Genomic DNA, 21,948 nt, shown 5'->3' with positions numbered 1-21,948 from the left:
AGAAAACTATCCTTAAAAACTTATATTTACACACAGAGAGCTCATACAACAATACGCACAGGCATATATTCTTTATCCTCAGCAAAAATCGACTAATAATATTGCAGCTTAATTGTAAGTCTGGATGTGTTACACTGCCCCTAGTGGTCAGGACACACACACACACAATTTTTTTTTCTCGAAAATACACTTTACATTAAAAATCCTTGAATACTATTAGAATGATTAGTTTTTCCTCACAATATTTGGATTTTTCCTTGTAAATGATGACTTTTTCCCTTTATGCTTCACTGCAGTAAAATCATGTGAGTGACATGGGTGCCAGCAAATGAGTAGCATAATGATAAACATGAATCCATTTTGAAAAATTTTGAAAAATCAAATTAATGAACTTACTCGTTGCAGCCCTAGCTTTCATATTGACATTTTTTTTTAACAATTCTATGCATCGCCTGTGGGAACCAGCACATTTTGTATTTTTTGAGCCCATGTGCGTCGTGTATTTGTCAGCTTCTTTTAAAGGCCAATCCCCTTATCTGATATGCAGGGACTAGCATAGGTGTCTCTGGTTTGTGTTTTCATTACAATTGTTCATTACCTCTTTTGTGCCTTCAGTGCTGATCTTTGATAAGCCCTGTATGTATTTGTGCATATGTGTGCATATCTGGTTCCTTATCTGGTTCCATGCGGGCGTGTTGTTGAGTTCCAAAAGCAAGCAGAAATCACAGACAAATTCATAATAGGGGTTCTTTGTTGAAAAACAAAAGTAAGCACTCGAGCTGCGGTTTGTTTATCTTCATCAGACTCAATAATGATAACAAGCGACCAGCAGTGTCTTTTCATGTTTTGTTTATTATTATTATTATTTTACCTTGAGCAAAAATTATTTGGTGCAAATCCAGTACGATGAGCAGGGTTGAACGATTTTGAAAAAATGGCAAAATTCAATGTTTTTGTTTTTCAAAGCGTTAATATCACGTCGAAAGTTGTGTCATCTTGGGACAGAGGCGCAGCAAGCTCCCACATGGAAGATGCCAAAAAGGTTTGAACCGATTTTTCCATTTGAATCATGGATTAAAGACATAAAAACAAGAGTTCATCCCAAATGGCCTTGGTAAGAAAATTCCCAACAGGTATCACTGCGTTACGTACGGTAATAGAAAACGAAATTCTCGTTGGTTTCCAAGACCGGCAGCAAAACAACAATTCAAGTAAGCGTGCCCATTTTATACACTTGCAGTCGAGAGACTATTAGAAGAGAGAGAAATAAAACACGAGGCCCATCGTGAGGGAGACGGAATTATTTGAACTGTAATGGGTGCCTACAAATCGAGACCCACTAAAATAACATCCGGGGTGTGTCATGATTTTATGGAGGAGAAGTGGAAAACGGCGTCGCGAGATGGGGAAAGAGAACTTCATTTCGCAGCTCCGCAACATCGCTTTGCGTTTAGGGAGAAGACTGTTGGAAGAAAGGTAAGCAATGTAAGCTCACCCACGTTAGTGCCGGCGCACGCAACTCATGCATGTTCGGGCCTTCTCCAACATTACTTAAAATGTGAGTGGCAATAAACAGCTTGAATCTCCTTTTTTTGAAGAATTCTGCCACCTATGAAATTGCTACTTGTTGCAAAGTGGAGGGTGGCCCGGTAGTCCAGTGGTTAGCACGTCGGCTTCACAGTGCAGAGGTACCGGGTTCGATTCCAGCTCCGGCCTCCCTGTGTGGAGTTTGCATGTTCTCCCCGGGTCTGCGTGGGTTTTCTCCGGGTGCTCCGGTTTCCTCCCACATTCCAAAAACATGCGTGGCAGGCTGATTGGACACTCTGAATTGTCCCTAGGTGTGAGTGTGAGCGTGAATGGTTGTTCGTCTCTGTGTGCCCTGTGATTGGCTGGCAACCGATTCAGGGTGTCCCCTGCCTACTGCCCGAAGACAGCTGGGATAGGCTCCAGCACCCCCCGCGACCCTAGTGAGGATGAAGCGGCTCGGAAGATGAATGAATGAATGAATGCAAAGTGGAGTTCACTGCCGCCGTTAACAAAGGAGCGACAAGTTAGACTCAAACCACATCGCAGCACTAACTCACGATTGGCTAATGTGACAAAATGGCAGTTTTGTTCTTGTGGGTTATTTTTACTCATTTATTTTTGTGTGTTGGGTTGCTGAAATAAAGCAAAGCTTTTTTTTTTTCCTACGACAACATGCTGTCCGAGGGTTTTAGACAGCACATTATTCATTCATTCATTCATTCATCTTCCGAGCCGTTTGATCCTCACTAGGGTCGCGGGGGGTGCCGGAGCCCATCCCAGCTGTCTTCGGGCAGCAGGCGGGGGACACCCTGAATCGGTTGCCAGCCAATCGCAGGGCACACAGAGACGAACAACCATCCACGCTCACACTCACACCTAGGGACAATTTAGAGCGTCCAATCAGCCTGCCACGCATGTTTTTGGAATGTGGGAGGAAACCGGAGCACCCGGAGAAAACCCACGCAGGCCCGGGGAGAACATGCAAACTCCACACAGGGAGGCCGGAGCTGGAATCGAACCCGGTACCTCTGCACTGTGAAGCCGACGCAGCACATTATTATCACCGCAAATAAATGTATCACTCCACAAATGCAAAAAGGCATCCGGAGGATCTGCGCAACCATTGGCCAAACAAATAGATTCAACACACAAGCAAATAGATATGAATTGCCAAAGAGCAACTTGTACGGCGACGCTCCTTTATGGCCGCAAAGCTGCTGGAAATAAATTGCCAACACGCACGGGGCACATGCACTGAAGGAGGGGAAAAACCCATCAGGAGCAGTCACTTTATCACACGGGCCAGGGAAGGAACAACAACAAAAAAAAAAGAAAAGGTCTGGAGCAAAAGAGGATAGGGAGAATGGAGCGGAATCGATATTCCAATACTCCCCTTGTCTACGCCGCCGGTCCCCGATGTTATCCCGCATCACTGCAGCGGACAAGGAGAAGACAAATGACTATGGTGTCAGGGAATGTGGGTGCCGGGAGTGGACCAGCGGAAATGGGGGGGTTGATGGGGGCACAAGATGTACTGTACGTTGCTAATATTAGCACTGACGGTGTCTTTCCACATGTGACTGTGCGAGAGTGAGACAAAAAATCCAATTGGCACTAAAGATCCTTCGGCGAGAGGTGGAGAACACCAACCTGCGATGTGAGATGTGTCAAAAAAAAAAAAATCTGAAATAAGATCATCATGGGAAAACTCAAACAATCCAAAAAAAAAAAAACATTATTGAAGGGCGTTTCCGTCCAGCAGGCGCAGCTGTTCGGCGTTTCCCCATCAAGCCTTGCCAAGTATTTAAGGACTACCAAGTTGCCAAGTCTCTGTCTGATTATTGACCTTGTTTCAACTGTTGTATATCCTCTTGATATCTTTCACAGTCGCTCTTGTTTTGTCATAAAACTTTGCGAGTAGTTTCAGTATTCCTTTTTATCTTGCCTTTGCAAGCGCTTTTCGTTTTACGCATCGTTTTTTTTTTTTTCCCCCTGGCTCCTAGTGATCAGTGATTTCAGATTGCACAATGCCGATTTGCTTTTCCTGGAATAAATCATTCTTACTACCTCACTTTGAGAGCATTTCTGGAATTCAAAACATTATTCCGTTCTGTTCAGAGCCTGACAGCAACAAAAAGAATGACACAAATTGCAGCGTTACATCCAACAAATGCAGTGTTTTGTTTTAGAGACAGTGTCAGTGCTAATGCTAGCAATCAATGGGAAATCCTATTGATGGACTCATCTATATATATATTGCGCGTCGTCCCGCACGCGGTCTGTCCTTCCGTCTGTCCCTTTTCAAAACGTACCTACTTCACCGCTACGTACCTACTTCAAAACGTACCTACTTCACTGCCTGCGCGCCGCCACTGCGCCGCTCAGGCAGTAGCTCACTACGATCGCGCGGGCATCTTAGCAAAAAAATGTTGTCTACCCACAAGCATTGCAATAAAATTGTTAGTTATTTAGTAGAGCTAAACATCTCTTTATTTTCGCACATGAACAAAGGATGAACAAAAAGTTGAACCAAGCAACAACACTTTTGTGGGCCGAAGGCCCACCTTACCAGCCTTCCGCAGGAACTAGCTGATGAGCTGTCCGGAGGGCGGCGAACCAGCTAGTAGAAAATAAACATCAAATTCCGGGGATAACATTCCTTCAAATAATGAATATTCACACGCAAATATTGTAGTATCACATTACAGACAGGAATTGGTAAACATACGATACGTCACATTCTCACCAAGTCACATTCTTGGGGAGGAGTGAAAAGACAAAATGGCGGCACCTAGAAGCAAGTGGATTAGGAATGGGCGAGTACTGATGCCAAGTATCAGTACCGTGAGTCGCCGCTTGGAATTGAAGTGGATTTCCATGGGACAGGAGAAGTGAACCAATCTCTTTTTTCGTCAATGGATGCTACAGCTTCTTGTTGACTTTGAAACTTAGCTTGTAGCCGACGTGTGCACATTTTAAGCATGACGTCTCTGATCCACTGGTTAAAGGACACTTTGATTCTCTCCTCTTTCATCTCAAACCGCTTCAAACAACAAAGCGTGTGATGGAAAAGTGGTTAGAACTGCATGACTGTCCGTGTTTTATGTTATGTGTTGTGTTTATTATTTTACTTTATGTTAACTGTTTTGTAAAGCGCTTTGTTACAGCTGCCGCTGTTGTGAAAGCGCTATATAAATCAGCATGTATTGTATTGTATTGTATTGTATTGTATTGTATTGTATTGTACACACCCGTTCTTATTTTGAGGTACTCGGGAAGGATGCCGATACCTGCCACTGATACATAAGGTAAAAAAGCAAAAAATTGGCATTGATTCCTCACCAGTAGTTAGTGCAAGACTGTAGCAGAAAGACACAAATGACCGTACACAATTATCTGTCATTACATTCTGATGTAGAAAACGTCTAGTGATGTCGAGCAAGTACTCAAGAGTGAAATCTAGTACCGGTAATAATTTGAAAAAAATGTGGTATTGACCACCTAAGACAAATCCATCCATCCATTTTCTGAACCGCTTAATCCTCACTAGGGTCGCGGGGGGTGCTGGAGCCCATCCCAGCCGTCTTCGGGCAGTAGGCGGGGGACACCCTGAATCGGTTGCCAGCCAATCGCAGGGCACACAGAGACGAACAACCATCCACGCTCACATTCACACCTAGGGACAATTTAGAGCGTCCAATCAGCCTGCCACGCATGTTTTTGGAATGTGGGAGGAAACCGGAGCACCCGGAGAAAACCCACACAGGCCCGGGGAGAACATGCAAACTCCACACAGGGAGGCCGGAGCTGGAATCGAACCCGGTACCTCTGCACTGTGAAGCCGACGTGCTAATCACTGGACTACCGGGCCGCCCACCTAAGACAAATGCAATGTTTTAAACGTATTTTGTAGAATAACAGATCTGCATATAAAATAGAGCAAAGTTATAACAACTTGGCTTTAGTTCCTTTTGAATCCATCTTCTGTTTATCCAGCTAGCTGCTAGTAGGAACATAATACAAACTGCATCTCTTTATCAGCTGTATCACGAAATTGCACTGCCAGCCCCAAACCCTCAAGGGACGCACACAGCGGCGCACGCAGGCACATCACTTCCTCGCAGTAGTCGTAGAAACATTATAGTGCAGGGCTGAACCGAATATGCGGCGGCTTACAGAGTGACAAGCGGGTTTGCAAACAAAAGGTGGCGGAATAAGGCAAAGGGGGGAAGAGAGGGGGTAACGCTCCCTTTGTAGCACAAAGGCCCTTCTGTTGTTGTTTTTTTTTTGGGGGGGGGGATCCACACTGGCTTCAAAGTGCCAAAGTCTGGTTTTTATTCCTGGCAGCAATCGAAGCAGAAGTCCCCGTGTGGTCATATCACACATCTCTCCCTCTCAGACAGAAAGCACGGCCCCGCGACAGCCACGTTTTGGCAAATTAGATTTGCGCCGCGATTGATGCCGAAATCAACAGCTCGAACAAAGTGGAGACAGAAGAAGGGCGGGAACCTCCAGAACGGCAACTCAAATAAAAGCGACACAGAGATAAATGACGGCGTGAGCAATTAAAAGATCTCGGCGCTATTTGCGTCATTCATCCGGCAAAAACAAAATCAAATTCACCTTCGTATTTTATCGACACGGCGAGATCACAGGCGCAATTTGTTGGCCCGCGAACTCGCGATAAGATTTATTGAAGCTTACGTGCGTGTAATTAGAAATGATTGAAATGTACGGTCCCCGTCGTCAGAGTATCGTCGCCAAGTCGATATCCATCAAGTGCGCGGCTCACGAGAGCAGCGCGCGCAAAATGAGCAGAAAAAGGTTGCAGGGCGGATGGACTACTAATGAAACGAAAACACACACAAACGGTTCACATTCAGCTAGCCAAGACAAACTACCGTAATTTCGGGATTCTAAATCGCTCCAGAGTATAATAAAGAAGACCAAAAAAAAAACTCCATTAAAAAAATCGCACTGGAATATAAATTGCAATTTTGAGGGAGGGGGGGGGGACATTATTTGATGAAATCCAACACCAAGAACAGACATGTCATCTTGAAAGGCAATTTAAAACTAAAATAAAATAGAGAACAACACGCTGAATAAGTGCACGACATGCTAACGATACATGACGCATAAACAACAAACTGACAACGTGCCCTGTATGTTCACGTAACATATGAAGAGATATTCAGATAACTATAAAATAAAGAACATGCTAACAAGTTTGATATTCATCCTTGATGTCAGTTTTAAACAACTTCGCCAATTTGAAGACTCCTCATCAACGTCGTTCACGTCATACTTATCATCAATTTATCAATGCAGGCCTAGAGCGCCCCCTTGCGGTTTAATGTGAAAATAATCTAATAATGTGCTCATAATTTCACACATAAATCGCTCGAGAGTGTGAATTGCAACCCCCCGGCTAAACTATGAAAAAAAAAACTTATAGTCCGGAAAATACGGTAAGTACAGGCATCACGCGAAATCAGGTCTCCTCATTGCAGTGAATCCAAATGCCACTAACTCCCTCCAGCCTCCCATAAAACACCAACACCTTTTTTTTTTCCTAATGTGTGAAGAAAATGATCACTGCACAGAATACTACACGTTCATTGCTAACTTTTCAGTCGCTTTGCCTTTTTCTTTTTCCATAAAAGACCTTGACTGGCTTTTTTGCAATCGTTCTGCTGTCTGTGCTGCCTGCATGCAATCGGTGCAATTATTTTGGGACTAGAGGCAAGGCCTTAAATTGCCTGCGGCACTGTGACATTTACATTTACAACGTTTGGACTAATTATCAAACGAAGTTTTGACGTATCGTGACAGGAGCTCGTCATTTCCAAAGAATCGGGGAATCGTGGGCGGGATTTCTGCAAAGCAGGGATGCAAATGCACTTGACCGCTCTTAAAAGGAACATATGGCGAATAACATGAGACTTCGACACAGGGCTAGAATGCAAGATTTCCCAGCGTGGTTTGGAGTAATTAATTCCCTGCATTGTAATAAGCGTGGAATAAAACTGTTGTAAACACGAAGTGGGCTGACGCACACCTCCTTTAATGAAACTCCCACCCACACGCACGTGCCATTAGTGTTGTCTGGGGGCAGCTTGAGTTGCAAATTTTACACGTTAATAAATTAAAAAAATAATTAAAATTCCATTATGCCATTCCAGTCCCCCCGCTCCCCCCCCCCCCAAAAAAACACCTCCATTTTTGTGTGGTTTTCATCCAGAAAAATAGCAATGCGTCGTAAAAGGTCAAGCTGAATAAATACATTGAAGCAATCCGGAAGTCCAAACAACTGACTTTGATCCCACCTCTTGGATGATGGAGCATCTCACCCAAACGCTAAGGGAGAGCCCGGGTGGAGGAAAGTCATTTTGGTTGCTTATCTACATGATCTTGTTCTCTCAAGTCATCACTCACAGATCGTGAACACCAGTGAGGGTACGAACGGAGAGCAACCGGTAAATCAAGCGCTTTGTCTTATGGCTTAGCTTCTTCTTCACATGATCCACCTGTCAATCTCCCGTTTCGTTCTTCTCTGATGTAGGGGTGGGGGTAGGACACTTGAACTACTCGCAGGACCTAATCTCCAACCTGGAGAGGGCACTCCAGTTTTTACCAGGGGAGGACCACAGTCTCAGATTTGGAGGAACCTGTTTATCATTCCAACTGCTTCACAGTCGAACCATTCCAGCAGGAGTCAGAGTGCGGCTTTATGAAGCCAACAGAACCACTTCACTTCCCAAAAAGCAGCGATACGCAAGAATGTCATGCTGCATGATGGTAGTTGACCCCCTCAAAAAAAAGCAGGGAGGCAGGAGAAGAAGGGTTTACTGAACAAAATATGTGTATTAAACAAAAACACCCGAGACACTAAATCCAAAACACAAAGTCCTGAAAAGGCCAAGAAACCAAAGTAACAAATAAACCCATCCATCCATCTTCCGAGCCGCTTGATCCTCACTAGGGTCGCGGGGGGTGCTGGAGCCTATCCCAGCCGTCTTCGGGCAGTAGGCGGGGGACACCCTGAATCAGTTGCCAGCCAGTCGCAGGGCACACAGAAACGAACAACCATCCACGCTCACACTCACACTCACACCTAGGGACAATTTAGAGCGTCCAATCAGCCTGCCATGCATGTTTTTGGAATGTGGGAGGAAACCGGAGCACCCGGAGAAAACCCACGCAGGCCCGGGGAGAACATGCAAACTCCACACAGGGAGGCCCGGAGCTGGAATCGAACCCAACCTCTGCACTGTGAAGCCGACGTGCTAACCACTTGACTACCGGGCCGCCCTAACAAATAAAACAAAAAACAAAAACATACTAGAAGGACAAAACTTGACAGCAACAACGATTCGACCCAAAATGGACCCCGTAGGACCAGAGGCCCAATCTCAATGCCACCCTATCTCGGCGGCGCACGTCCTGCGCCCCCCCCGCCCCCCGTTCCCGCCCAGCTTCGCACCTCTTGACAAATACCGACCATCGAGCAACCTCCTCAACGCCTCCTCGCCTGTTTCTACAAATTCTGTCCATAAAAATTGTGAACAGAATCAGTGACAATGGGCGGCTTTGACGCAGTCCAAAGCTAACTGGAAATAAATCCGACTTATTGACGGTCAGCCAGCTGCGAAACATTGGGCACAAACAAATAAAAGTATGATTGGTCGGCCCCAAATTGGAGGAAATTGGAGACGACTTTGCTTCCGCACTCAGACATATTGTCACTTAGCGAGAAATCGGAGAAAATGATGACGATCTATTGCTTGTAACATATTCTTTATTGATAATCAGAAGTCTGTTTGATTGTTGCAAATTTGAAAACGCCACAATGAATCATGTGGCTGGAAAGTGATTGAAAAGCCATTTCAAATGGCAATGCAAAATGGAAGCCACATAAAAATACTTTAATGGTCTCATTTTACGCTGGAGCTGTGAAGGAGTGGGCACTTCTGTGCCTAATGAGCAAGAGATCCACGGTTTGATTCCCCTAAATGGTATGGAGACGGAAATCGTCACATTGCGGGGGTTTAGATGCTGCCTGGAACAAATTACGCCATAAGATAGTCAGCAAGAATGCAACCTGTGACCACGGATCAAATTTGGAATCTTTGGGGTCCAGAACCCAATTTTGAGGCAGTGTTAACCAGTGACCGATCAATCCCAGCTTTGATTCCCGAGTCGAATGTTTTGTGGGGCTCAGATTGAGATTTAAGATGAAGAACAAGTATAACTCTTGCGTTTGGGACCTTTGCCAGGGTTGACCGAGACGGACTTTAACTGAAAAAGTAGGATCCCAGGAAGGAATCTCCATTTTGAGATTTTCAAACCCTGGTCTTGCGGCTTTCATTTTTATATGTAACAAATGCATTCACCGCAACAACAACAAAAGAGTGTCACATTGAAATGACAAATCTAGATTGCACAGTAATGCAGAGCTCAGACTCTCTAAGACGGCCACACAATCATTTGCAGACGCCGGCGGGCTATATGATAAATAATGTCTACATGACGGGCCGATGATGTAATGATGCGTCATCATTTTGATCCTGTTCAAAAAGCAGCAACAGCGGGCCGCTTTGCCACCCACCAGCCTTCTCCTGTCGCCGCCTTTGCCTGGAAAAGCGTTTCACGCTCTGTCTCTTCAGCGATGCCTCAGAACAACCCCCGCCCCCATTCGCACCCCCCACTTCCAACCCACCCCTCCGTCGTCACACACAGACACTCTTGGCTTCGCGGCTGCCACTTTCATAAAAATGTGTTTCAACCGAATTCCAGAAAAGCTTGCGCCTTCAAAAACACCTTACGAGGAACTTGGCAACTTTTGTCGCTTTTAAATGAATAGTTGCTGCATATACGCATGTTATTGAATACGTGGAACGTGTCGGCAGAGGCGACAGTCTCAAAATAATTTAGTAACAGACATCTTTCTAAGACACACAATCAATTTTCAATCAATTTCCACCAAAGTAGGCCTCCAACATCAAACATCATCCAAACATCAAAATACCACAGCGCCTATGTGCTCATGAAAAATAAGCCAGCGATATTATTCTGAAAAAAAGTATAGTTATCTCATTGTTAATGACAAGCTATCGGGGTTCATTTCAAGTGTTTGGTATGACTGTACAGCTGGATACAAGAAGGCCTGTCAAACTGTTATTTCAGAATCCTAATTTATTACACAGTACCTAGGCTAACCCTAACCCGAACCCTAAAACCTCACCCTAACCCCAAACACCAACCCCAACCCTTAACCCTAAACCCCTGACCCGAACGAATAAGCCTAACCCGTAACATCGACCCCGAAACACCTAACCATAACCCAAACACCAACTCCAAACCCACCAACTCTAACCCTAACCCGTAACCCCTAACCCTTACCCCGAACCCTAACCTGACCCAATCCCCTAACCCGCCCAACCCTAACCGCCTAACCCTAACCAAAACCCCAACCCCCTAAACCTAACCAATAACCCTAACTCCCTAACCCGGAACCATAACACCTAACCCTTAAACCCTAACCTCTAACTCTAACTCTAACTCTAACTCTAACTCTAACTCTAACCCTAACCAAAACCAAAACCCCAACCCCCTAAACCTAACCAATAACCCTAACTCCCTAATCCGAAACCATAACAGCTAACCCTTAAACCCTAACTCTAACTCTAACTCTAACTCTAACTCTAACTCTAACTCTAACCCTAACCCTAACCAAAACCAAAACCCCAACCCCCTAAACCTAACCAATAACCCTAACTCCCTAATCCGAAACCATAACAGCTAACCCTTAAACACTAACTCTAACTCTAACTCTAACCCTAACCCTAACCCTAACCCAAACCCTTAACCCCTAACCCTAGCCCCAACCCTAACCACCAAAAATGCAGGCGTATTCCACCAAATTTCATGAAATCCAAAAAAAAAAACCATTCGTGCCGTCGTTGCCTCTTGAATCAAGGTGAAATTGCGTCCCGACAGCAACTCATTTATGGCCCTCCCGACGGCATGTAGCGGATCCAATTAGGCGGCGAATAAGCGGGAACGCCTGGAGAGACGGCGCCGTTGTTAGAAGACGGCAAAAGAAAAAGGATATGAATATTTTAGACTCCAGCAAAAGTCCGTATCTTGTTCGGAAGTCATTCGGGCTGCCGCCGCATGTCTCGGCGTGTGTGCGGGAGATCGGCTTTGCATGGGGATGAGAGCGCACGGGGGCGGTTGAGTGTTGACATGCGGAGCACAGCAACGGCGTAATGAATGCATTTGGGCTCCCACGTTCAAACACAGCAAACTGTTTACTCTTCCGGGAGACAGTGTGCCTTCTCAGATGTTCTAATTTCCTCGCACAAGTGGTTCGAGCAGGTGCACTTCCCGAGCTGCGAGGCACACAAACTCATTTTTGGCTTTGGCAAGAAGCACAGGTGGCAAAGGTACTCTTATGATGTACTTGAGTAGGAGTAGAGATACTTTCATCTAAAAACTGTTGGGTCAAAAATTTGGATGCACGCACGTTTTTGTACGATTGATTGAGGTGTTTTGTGAGTTATTCATTTAACCCAAAAAGATGCGTCAAAGAATAACCCGCAAAATAACCCACAATGGAGGGTTGACCCAGTTTGGGGGAGTTTTGTGCAAAACAACCATATTTCTAGGATTGTTTTGTGGGTTATTAATTTGATCCCACTTTTTGGGTAAAAAGAATATCCCCCCAAATTGGGTCAGTTTTTGACCGAATTTGGTCCCCCTCCCCCATTGTTTTTAAAATGTTGTGCAAAAATTTTTTTAAATAAAAGTTATGATTTAACTCCCGCATGTAAGTTAAAGTAAAAATGGAATGAATTTTTGCTGTTGACAGGAAGGAACAAAAAGACATGCAGTCTAAAACAGCTGGGGCAAAAAAAAAAAAAAATTAAATCTTTGGTTAGTTTTGTGAAAAACAACGCAGGAAATTTTGTCAAATTGAAGTACTGTAGCGGATTGGTCCTTTTTTGATCAAAATGAGATAATTTTTCGCTCTTTTTAAAGTGTATGGTGCTCATTCTGTAAGGAAAAAAAATACATTATACTGTATGTCGCATGTTTTTTTTTTTTTTTTTAAACCCAGAGTTCAACTTTTCTGCAACAAAATAACGTGTTCCCATAAAACCGCTGGCTTAAAAGTAACACAAATTGTATGACGTGACTAACCCAGTGTTGGGTCCAAAAGAGACCAAGCCAATGCTGGGTTATTTATACCCTGTTGATGTATTAGTAAGTAAAACATGATAAGAAAAATAAATGCCGAGAACAGATCGACAAAGACTGAAAAATCTACCTCTATGTGGTGACGTACTTGGTTACCTGCCACCACTAATATGAAGCCCAAAGCGACCAAGGCGTCTCCTTCCTCGGTTCCCCTCTCTGGGTTTAGCCCGTGTGGGAGGAAAACATCGGCCACGTCGCACCTTCAGGCAGATGCGATAGCGAGGCATCAAAGAGAGTCGCTAGCCCGGGGATTTTTTTTTACTGCAGAGTCACATTAGCATAGCCATGTGTGTGTTTGTGTGCGTGCTAATCAACATGCAGCAGGGATACTTGCTCTGAGGATGTGTGGTGGGGCCTTAACCGGTGCTTTGGTTTACTTCTTTCTTGATTATCATCGACAGATTGCAGTTCCATAAACAGTGTATGAGGGAGACGTATTTAAAGTCGACATACTTTTTTCCCCCCCACAGACTAAAGCAGTTTGCCGTGTCTTTAAGCTTGCATCGTGGTCATTTTCCATGCTCAGTTATGACACTGACCAATAATATCCTCATTATAATTACCTACCGGTATATAAAACTATATACCGAACTAAAGATCTTTTCTGCATGTGTTTATCGCCTGTCGGACATGAATAAATCAATGATTAATCCTTTGTCATTGTCATAGAGCAAAGAGAAAGTTCATTTGTATTTGTCAGCTCCTCTGTAAACCGCAGTAATATTAGTTGCTCTCTGCAGAGGATAAAGAATACATGCCTGTGAGTATTGATATAAATTTCAGTTGAATATGGCATATAGCAATGTTATTATTTATGCTACTATGACTACTACTACTACTAATAATAATAATAATAATAATAATAACAATAATAATAATGTGTATTATAACAGGAATGCAAAGTCAAACAACTTGAATTAATAATCAGATACATACATCATGAAAAGATGTAAAAAGGAAATATTTTTGATTGACAGTACAAAACATGGTGAGCTAGCCAGATATAAATACAACAAATAAAAATAATGACTGCAAATACAAATCACCTGTATTCATATTAATTGGGCATTTCTTTATATTTGGACCTTTGCTAGCTTTTCCATTTTAATAGTAATACTAATGAGTTTTAAGGAAATTATATTGAAAGAAATCTTTTTCCGCAATTTCCCTAGAAGCCCCCACCGCCACCTTGATTGTCTCATGGGCGAGCCAGTGCCGCACACACTCACAGACATCGTATTTATGACAGGGCGCGGGTGCCAAAGTGATATTGGATTTTCTCTCGGGTTATCAATGTTTCCCTCCTGATTGATGGCCTTTATTGTAATTATTTATTGAAAGGAAGGGAAATGGGATAATTAGAAACAGATTTGCGAGGGGGGGAGAAAAGTGCTGACCCAGTTGGACTTCTGGCATGGAGAAACAGGAACACATCAGGTGATGAAGTTCACGGATCTCCTATGAATTCAGTGTCACTGAACAAAGGGGAGGGTAGGTGGGGGGGGGGGGGGATCTGAAATCAATAATCACAGCTAATGGCATACTAATGATGTGCTTGCTTGCGATACAACAGAATGAGGGAAAGGAAGGACGCCATTTTCAGGTGCCATATGGAGGGAGGATGCAAAAATATATTTTGCAATGCTAAAATAATCAACGAGTAGTTGCACACGTCGACAAAAAGTAGTTTTTTTCTGCAGTATAATAGTATCAATGAAGGTTTTCATATATTGGGCGCACCGCATTATAAGGCGCATAGAATAGGAGCTACAATAGTGGCTGCGGTTGCGTCATGCATCCACCAGATGGAGCTACGCTGAAGGGAATGCAATGCAATACAATACTGCTTTATTTATAAAGAGCTTTCACAACAGCTGCAGCTGTAACAAAGCACTTTACAGAACATTTAAAACGCTACATCCAAGAGATCAAAATATTGATCCTTATATAAGGCACACGGTCGGCTTTTGAGAAAATGTAATGCTTTTCGGATGCGCCTCATCGTGCGGAAAATAGCTCACTTCAGCGCCCTACCAGCGGGCAATTTCTGAAATGCCGACCACATTTCAACTTGACTGCGTCAGAATCCCACGTTTAATATCGCGCCGGCGTCCCGTACATCCATCACTCTGCGACAATTTACCGACACGAGAAGCGAGTCACGAGTATTAATGACGGAAACATAAAATCAGAGTAATGCAGTTGTCGCGGCCGACTCACCAAGCGTTGATTGATGTTATGAGCCTCCCTTGTTCATCGCCTGGAAGTGAGAAAGGATGCTGCCATTGCAGAATCCGTTCCCGTCGTAATTTGAGGTACATCTGCAGAAATACACACCCACATAAAAAGTGAGGAAAATGAACACCTTAAAAAGTCGAAGCATCATCGCTACTTTTAGTGACGAAGACAATAGCAACAATATGCTGATCGTGGATGTCAACCCAACCTTAAAATGAGCAAAATTGCCAATAGTAAAAATTTTACACCGCTAAATAGACACCAAACTGTGATCCTAAAATCTTTTTGAAATGAATATTTGACACAAAAAAAAAATAACAACACAGTGGTCCTCAATTTAAAGGTTTAAGGGGGTAAGCAGAAAATTCAGGGTTGCACGCTGTCAATGGACTTGCAACGTAAAAAAAGTCCTCTCATTTTCAGCGTACGGATAAATATAATCAACACAGAATCTACATTTTGAATTCACATGATTTGGTGGAAGTTGTGACACGAGATAAATATAATCAACCAAAATTTGAGAGGCGTAAATAGCAGTCAAGTGAAAATGAATGGCTTCTCAATTCGACACACACACCACGGCGAAGCGTGTAGTCAACAATCCTGCCAAATGGGAATGATTAAAAAAATATATAATGATAATAATAAAATAAAGAAATCGCCAAGTATAAAAAAAGGTGTTTCAAAAAATCTAATTCATGTGTCTGCTCTCCATCACGCTCATCGTGCGTAGCGACATGACAAGATTTCCCCCAAAATGACAACCCGAGTACAAACACTCACAAGACTTTTAACGAATAAAGAAATGAAATAAATTGTAAAAAAAAAAATTGGATGATCTGGAGAAATTGAGGTTTTTGCGCCTTTTTAAGGAATGAGCACGCCGTCTTGCTGTGACAAAGTCGCCAAATTATTCGAAACGGCTCCTGGTGCGGTTTCAAACCACTGCCAAACCGCAAGCATGAAAATAAAAGAATGAAGTAATGAAAGTCACCCTATCAATGACATCACACAAGGTTGGCAGTAATGTAACGTGACAAGAGTTTGGAAAATTGGACTTAACAGCTTCCCATAATGCAACTGTCGCCTGCTCCTTCCGTTTGACTTTGACAAATATCCTTAATGTTAAGCTGGAACCCAATTAGAGCCCCGTATTTCAATGTCACTTTTATTCAAACTTCACGGGAGAATTAAAGGAGGAGGGGGCGAGCGTTCTAAAGATTTTATTTTTCTTTTGTCTCATCAAGAGTGCTTCTTTTTTTTTCCACCCCTGCAGCAAGTCTTTGTCACCATATTTCTTACCTCAGCGTTCCATCTACGGTTGCAATTAAAAGCAAGGAAACCCAATGGGACGTGTGCAAAAATTGGTCATAAAAGGTCATTTGTCACAACAATCGACCAAAAACACAATGAAACGTTTTCACATTTTCAGCAGACACACACCGTGTAAATATTCGCTAGTAAATGACTTCTTCCAGCGCTAATCGGCAGCCAACCTAGAGTCCAATCAATGTGATGGGACTGGAGGTGCTGCTGAAGGCCGGTCTGCCTTAAATAGTTTCAGAAAACTGTTCTGACTTGGATGAAGACACGGAATACACTTTCAAGGACCAAATCGGAAATACAGCCAAGATGTTCATCTACTTAAAAAAAATATTCATTCATTCATTCATCTTCCTAACCGCTTGATCCTCACTAGGGTCGCGGGGGGTGCTGGAGCCCATCCCAGCCGTCTCCGGGCAGTAGGCGGGGGACACCCTGAATCGGTTGCCAGCCAATCGCAGGGCACACATAGACGAACAACCATCCACGCTCACACTCACACCTAGGGACAATTTAGAGTGTTCAATCAGCCTGCCACGCATGTTTTTGGAATGTGGGAGGAAACCGGAGCACCCGGAGAAAACCCACGCAGGCCCGGTGAGAACATGCAAACTCCACACAGGGAGGCCGGAGCTGGAATCGAACCCGGTACCTCTGCACTGTGAAGCCGACGTGCTAACCACTGGACTACCGGGCCGCCCCTAAAAAAAAAAAAAAAATTAAAAAATATATATATAATTATTCATTCATATCGCTGTCCAAGCAAATACTGTGCGTTTCTTCCCCAAAACGGGACGGGACCACAAAATGAACAATTTCTCCCCCCGTGTGGAATGAAGAGGTTCCTTGGGTTCATCGCCGTTTTCATGACCTTTTCCTGATTGCTTCCATCGAAAAAAGTCTAGCTTCCGACTGTTTCAAAATGTTATCTTCTTGAGACTGTCGAGGCACGAACAGAAACTAAAATTATAACACGGTCTCGGCACCTTCCTTGACTCGCCGTATTAAGAACAAACAATAATTCGGTGCAATCATTTCCTTTGGAGCAGAACGGTTACAATTGTGATACATGGCAAGTTACAAGAACCACTGGTCTTAAAAAGTGATGCTAGTAAAAATAGAAGAGGTTGCGCAGGTAAAAATACGATTCCTGTTAATCCAAACGCCAAACAGTGCCGATTAAAATATGCCTACAAATCCCCTCAAAATTCCTTCAAAACGGTTTAAAATTGGATTACGGTAAATTTCCCCCAAATTGCACATGTTAAAATACTGAAATGGGCGGCCCGGTAGTCCAGTGGTTAGCACGTCGGCTTCACAGTGCATAGGTACCGGGTTCAATTCCAGCTCCGGCCTCCCTGTCTGGAGTTTGCATGTTCTCCCCGGGCCTGCGTGGGTTTTCTCCGGGTGCTCCGGTTTCCTCCCACATTCCAAAAATATGCATGGCAGGCTGATTGAACACTCTAAATTGTCCCTAGGTGTGAGTGTGGGTGCGAATGGTTGTTCGTGTCTGTGTGCCCTGCGATTGGCTGTCAACCGATTCAGGGTGTCCCCCGCCTACTGCCCGGAGACGGCTGGGATGGGCTCCAGCACCCCCCACGACCCTAGTGAGGATCAAGCGGCTCGGAAGATGAATGAATGAATGAAAATACTGAAATCCACCAAATTCTCAAATCCCTCAAAATTTGCGAAAGTTAAAATCGGATTGCCGTAACCCCAATACCCAAAATGCTAAAGTAAAAAAAATTGTGATGGTAGAAGAGGACTACACGAAATAGGATTACCGTAAATCCTCCAAAATTGTGATATCGTCAGCATTACTCATGCCGCCATCATTGCTGCCAACACTGTCAGCCTGCGGTTGACGGTCACGGCAAATTGGTAGGAACGATTTGCACGACAGAAAGCCAATTTTCAGAGTGGGGTGGGGTGGGGGGTTATAGGGTTTTTTTTTTGTTTTTTTTTTCGCAACAGCTTTTCTAGAAAATGCCAGCCTGATGTTCCACCGGAGCTAAGCGCAGGGCTGCAAAGTGGGCGACATGGCCCGAAATAGATTGCCATTCATTTAGCGCGATTAGAAGTGAAACAAGAATGGAGTGGTGACTAAAGAGGACACCTTTAACCAGAACCAGGGGCGGTTGAGCGTATATGTGTGTGTGCGCGCAAGGAAAATTAAAGTGCCTCCTACTCGGAGTGCTTTCTCGTTGGGAGGGATGTGATGAAGAGTTTTAAAATGCGGCAAAGAAATGAGATGAATCGGTGCAGGGAGGCTTTCATTTGACATTTATGATCTAATCAGGTTTACCCCGAAGCCGAGTGCAGAGAGAAGATTTTTTTTTTTAATACGAAGACAAGTACTAATATTCGGGATGATTTTATTTTCTCAATCTCCAAATTGATGGAGTAGAATTTTCCGAGTCCTGCAGGCGGCATGAGTCGACCTTTGAATGAAGCTTATTGTACGGCTTCGTTCAAACAGATGGAATTTCACATCCGCGCAAAGTTATGACCTGATTAAACTAAGATGATAAGATGATTAAATATCTAATTCACTTTAGATCATTAATTTTAATCAGCTTATACTTGGGAAGCAGAGGAGGACAGCGCAGGGGGGTGGAAAAGGGATTCCAGGATTCCGTCTTTTATGATCCCTTGTGGACTTTTTTCTTTTTTTAATCGATCTAGTCAAAATGATGGAGATTTCCTTTATGAATTGGTTTCTGTCCATCTGCTTTTGGCTTTGCCGTGCAGAGAAGTGCTCCAAATACGCATTCGTGAGCGGCGATTGTATTTACGTGGAGTCCATCTGTCACAGACAAAGTCACATTTCTTAAAAAAAATAAAAATTAAAAATAATTTTTAAGAATATTGTTATTAATAATTATTAACAATGTTATTATTTGTTATTATAGTATACTATAATATGTTATTATTATTAGTAATAGTTTTTTACTTGGACATTTTTGTGTGGCTTAGCCCCCAAAATAAACAATCTTACAAACTTCGTCACCATCCCTTCTGATCACAGACATGCACAAACTGGTTCGGGTACATACAAATGAAATTATGGATTTCATATAAAATCACATCCGAGTGGATATCGCTCAAGAGAAATGACTGAACAGAAGCGTGAAAGTTGCTGACAAAACGAGATCGATTAGTCATGTGCGGCCATCCATCAGGCCAAGTGGCCGAAGAACACAAAGAAAAAATTGTTGATAGTCTCCTTTCATGGCAGAACAGTTTTTGGGTCGGGATCCAAAATGAGCATAATATGCTCATAAGTATCCATTTTGAACAAATTTTGGGGGGATCAGCGGCTCTAATATGATTTCTCACTGTAAAAGTGTCCCACATGGATGGACTTGGTTGTCAAAAGTCCCCAATCTACGGAGAATATCTTGGTAAAAAGATCCTAGATGAACTTAATTTGTCGATACACATCTAATCGGAACATCATATGTTATTCAGTGTCCAATTTGTTGCTAAAGTGTCGCATATGAAAATCATTTGTTGGCAGAAGTAACCAATGTAAACAACATTTTCTAGAATCACCCAGTATGAACATTCATTCATTCATCTTCCGAGCCGCTTGATCCTCACGAGGGTCGCGGGGGGTGCTGGAGCCTATCCCAGCCGTCTTTGGGCAGTAGGCGGGGGACACCCTGAATCGGTTGCCAGCCAATCGCAGGGCACACAGAAACGAACAACCATTCGCACCCACACTCACACCTAGGGAGAATTTAGAGTGTTCAATCAGCCTGCCATGCATATTTTTGGAATGTGGGAGGAAACCGGAGCACCCGGAGAAAACCCACGCAGGCCCGGGGAGAACATGCAAACTCCACACAGGGAGGCCGGAGCTGGAATCGAACCCGGTACCTCTGCACTGTGAAGCCGACGTGCTAACCACTGGACTACCGGGCCGCCCCACATCATTTATCCATCCATCCATCCATCCATTTTCTGAACCGCTTAATCCTCACTAGGGTCGCGGGGGATGCTGGAGCCTATCCCAGCCGTCTTCGGGCAGTAGGCGGGGGACACCCTGGATCAGTTGCCAGCCAATCGCAGGGCACACAGACACGAACAACCATCCACGCTTACACTCACGCCTACGGACAATTTAGAGTGTTCAATCAGCCTGCCATGCAAATTTTTGGAATGTGGGAGGAAACCAGAGCACCCGGAGAAAACCCACGCAGGCCCGGGGAGAACATGCAAACTCCACACAGGGAGGCCGGAGCTGGAATCGAACCCGGTACCTCTGCACTGTGAAGCCGACGTGCTAACCACTGGACTACCGGGCCGCCCCCCAGTATGAACAAATTGTCTGTAAAAGTCCAATGGCAAAATATTTTGTTGATAAACGCGTCAAATACAGAAAAGAGGGTTGTATGACTCAAATGGAGATGGAATTTGATGCTTTTCGTGTCCATTGTGGACGACCCACCCATTTTCTGATCCGCTTGTAATGGGAAGTTGACATCTAACAGGGCAAAAAATATAAGATAAGATATCCTTTATTCGTCCCACACTGGGGAAATTTACAGCCTCCAGCAGCAAGAATGTATGTAGAAAGAAGAAAGAAGAAAGAGAAAAAAACAACAAACATCTTTCAATTAAATGCAATATGAACACAAAATGGATAAATCGCAGTATAACTGTTCGTACCTTTGAATGCTGACCATTTATTTTGCAGATAAGCAAAGTTGCCTGCTCATGCACTGGTGTGCATTCTGTGTAACTGCTCAAAATGCTGATTGTGCTGACCTTCACCATCTCCCAACAAGATAAAACGAGAGCGCAAGGTGCGGATTGCTCCCTTGACAGATCTGTAAACGGTGTCTCTCCCTGTTTTTTTTTCTTAAATAAATCATATCATTTATTTTTTATAAATACTTTAGTTGTTTTGGTTTCCCTGGACAAGACATGCTTTATCTCGTCGCACATTGCACGCTCTCATGAAACACGAGCTCGTGTCATGCCTCGATCTACTATCTACTAATGGCAGGGAGACAGTCGTCAAGCCGGATCCCGGAGCTACCCATGGAACAATATTGTATTTTCCAAGAAGTCGCGCCAATAGGGGGCGAGTGACCTGACGCGCAAGTTGAGCTGGAGGGCAGAAAAGGGTGGCGGGATGAGAGAAAAAGCTCAAATTGTGATGGCAGAAGCCACAACAGAGCCGTAATTACGATGTCTTTTGTGGTGTTTGTGGATTTCTCTGCCGGAGAAGCCGACGCCTCGAGGCTTCCCTTGGCTGGCAAAGGAGGCAGGTGAAAAAGAAAAAAGGGAGAAAGAAAATGAAGAAGAAAAAAAAAGGAGGACAGGCAAGAAAGAGAATGTGAGGAGACGTCCATTAGCTTGCCTTCGTCGTCCAACGAGCCACGAGATCCGATTGCACGCTGTTCAAACAAAGAGCTTTGGTTATTCGAGTCCGCTAGCCTTTGGAGATGCTCGCCGTTCCCCAGGCATAGAAAAATGATAGCGAGCTGTGCATTATGCCATGCTGCATTTCCCACATTTATTTGATTACTTTAGAGATCTAAAACCACATGTATTTATATTTCGATTCAGCCTTCCCTTGTTATG

General features: G+C 43.9%; 1 long non-coding RNA gene across 1 annotated transcript in view; it reads right to left on the bottom strand.

Moving 5' to 3' along the window:
- Positions 1-21,948, bottom strand: part of LOC127614841 (uncharacterized) — a 146,336-nt gene that overhangs the window by 40,650 nt on the left and 83,738 nt on the right. Inside the window, exon 2 of the long non-coding RNA XR_007966719.1 lies at positions 15,013-15,113. This is a non-coding gene — a long non-coding RNA (uncharacterized LOC127614841). The remainder of the gene's footprint in view (positions 1-15,012; positions 15,114-21,948) is intronic.

The sequence above is a fragment of the Hippocampus zosterae genome, chromosome 14 (assembly GCF_025434085.1).
Source record: "Hippocampus zosterae strain Florida chromosome 14, ASM2543408v3, whole genome shotgun sequence".
Lineage (NCBI taxonomy): Eukaryota > Metazoa > Chordata > Actinopteri > Syngnathiformes > Syngnathidae > Hippocampus > Hippocampus zosterae.
The sequence above is the reverse complement of the archived record's forward strand: the minus strand, read 5'-3'. Positions and strand labels throughout refer to the sequence as shown.